The sequence below is a fragment of the Fukomys damarensis genome, unplaced genomic scaffold (genome assembly GCF_012274545.1).
Source record: "Fukomys damarensis isolate Sample0158 unplaced genomic scaffold, DMR_v1.0_HiC HiC_scaffold_16, whole genome shotgun sequence".
NCBI lineage: Eukaryota > Metazoa > Chordata > Mammalia > Rodentia > Bathyergidae > Fukomys > Fukomys damarensis.
This window is the reverse complement of record NW_022900928.1, coordinates 101,444,174-101,446,443: the sequence shown is the minus strand read 5'-3', so window position 1 is coordinate 101,446,443 and position 2,270 is coordinate 101,444,174. Positions and strand designations below refer to the sequence as shown.

Below are 2,270 nucleotides of genomic sequence, written 5' to 3'. Positions count from 1 at the left end.
TAATAGCCTTACACTGGGAACAGTCCCTGACATGTAATAAGCATTCAATAAGATTAACTGAAGTAATGAAATAATGAATGCATGTGATTTCTGAAGTTTTAAATACCAAAGTAGTTTTATTATACAGTAAGACAACTTTTCTCTAAAAAGATTTTTGACATATAATGTAAATATTTGGACTAAAAGTGAGACTAAATCCTAGCTTATCATTTACTTCTTCTATAACCAATTAGATCATTTCTAGGAGCTTCACTTACGTATCTGATCTCCTATGGCTGTAACCAGACTAACCAGACTAAAGTCCAACAGAAAAAGACTCCATATAAAAATATTGCCTTAGTCTATTTTCCATTGCCAAGTGCATAATACCACAAACCAGGTGTGCTTAAGAGGTTTAGTTTGGTTCATGACTCTGCAGGTACAAGCTCAAGGGACCACATCTTCTGGTGATGGCCTTCTTGCTGGCAGAGTCCAATAGGGTGCAAAGCATCCTGTGACACACAAAATGTGTGTGAGTGTGTGTGTGTGTGTCCTCTGGTCTTCCTCTTCCTGTACAGCCTCGAGTATTCAATCATGTGGGTTACACCTGGATGACTTTACATAGCCTTAATCACTTCCCAAAGGCTCACCTCTGAATACCTCTTAAAATCTCCCAGTTAATATTAAATTTCAACAGAGGAACCTGGGGTGAGGGAGACACAAACCACATCCATATCCTAGGAAAAACTCTGCACATGTCACCTTTAGTGATGTTTGTACGGCACGATACGATGAAGACTAATTTTCAGAAGGGCTTAATCTAAAATGTTTTATTTTCTCAGGCTAAGGTCTAATCTGGAAGTTCCAAACTTCCAAATTTTTGTTAAAAATAAAAAATCTTGTTAATTTCAAAAACTTCAAAAATCTGAAAAAAAACGTTAACCCATTTCCATGTTTATACCATAATGCTTTGCCTTCTCTTTGACTATCAAATTTGCTACAGAACATTACTTGCATTTCTTAAATATCACAAACCCCATGGTATGATTTGTATGGGTTCCAAACATCTATGCATTCTTTTTTTCCAACTCTACTTGGAAAACTTCCATATATACGTTCAATTATCCTCCAAGCCATGGATAATGGTGCAGGCCTGTAATCCCAGCACTGGGGAGACTTAGGCAGGAGGAGCACCACAAGTTCAAGGCCAACCTGGACCACATAAAGAGTTCAAAGCCAGCCTGAATGAACTACATAGCAAGACCCTGTTTGAAATACCAATTAAATTATCACCAGAACTAAATATGAGAAAAAAATCAAAGTAGAATGTGCACAAATAATAGTGTTATGGCAAGATCAGATTTAATTAGATGACACACTACATATAAATGATCTATTGTGCCACAGAAGTCAAATGTTCAATGTTAAACGATTATATTTAAGGAATCTAGGAGCTGATAAGAATTTTTAAGAGTGCACACTAGTATGTTCATGATTCCTGCAAATCAAGTATTTAAAGAGAAGTCATTTTCCAGAATAAAGATCATTAGTCACAATTGTGCAAAATGGAATTCACTGTGTGCACATAAGACCTCCACATTTTCAATTTAATCTTCTAACAAATCGGTGCAATTATTATATCCATTTCACGGAAGAAGAAATTTTAATCTACAAAACGAACTTGTCCATATTCAGGATATTAAGGTCAGGAGAGCTCCAAGGCACAAGTTCTTGACCAGTACGTTCCGCCGGCTTTTCTCAAACAGCTCGCCGTCCCCACGCCCGTAGCCTCCTGCAGCCCCCCACGTCCTAACCTCCGGGATTCTCTCTACCCAACCGGCAGCTCTACCTCAAATTCTGTCACCCTCTGGGACCTCCCTTCCTAAATCCAAAACCCTACGTAAGTCCTTTGATTAGTCTCAAAGGCTGCCCTAAGTCTCGCGAGGTCTGTTCGAAGTCTCCTGGGGACTCCTCGAGGTCTCGCGGGACTGCGGCCGTTGCCCAGGTAACCAATGATCTGGTCTTGTAGAGGTGTGGTTGGGGTTTTTACAGTAATTCCTTCCGGTCTTTGGACCCCGGGGATCTCGGGGAGAACCTGAAATCTTCTCCCGTCGCGGGTGGGACGACTGGCTTGGCCACAAGCTGCGGTGGGAGCGAGGGGCTACCCGGGTGGGACCGCGTAGGGCGAAGCAGGAGCGCGTGGAGGCGAAGCGAGCTTGCCCTGAGCGCCTCGCGGCCAGCAGCGACCGCGGACGTCAGTGCGCGGAAGTCGCCGCCCCCAATACGGCTGT

General features: G+C 42.3%; 1 protein-coding gene across 1 annotated transcript in view; it reads left to right on the top strand.

The window, feature by feature from the left end:
* The first annotated feature begins 1,799 nt into the window (after positions 1–1,799).
* Agbl3 (ATP/GTP binding protein like 3) overlaps positions 1,800–2,270 on the top strand; it is a 76,456-nt gene continuing 75,985 nt past the window's right edge. Inside the window, exon 1 of the mRNA XM_010616159.2 lies at positions 1,800–1,984. The gene's annotated coding sequence lies outside the window, so the exon portion shown is untranslated. The remainder of the gene's footprint in view (positions 1,985–2,270) is intronic.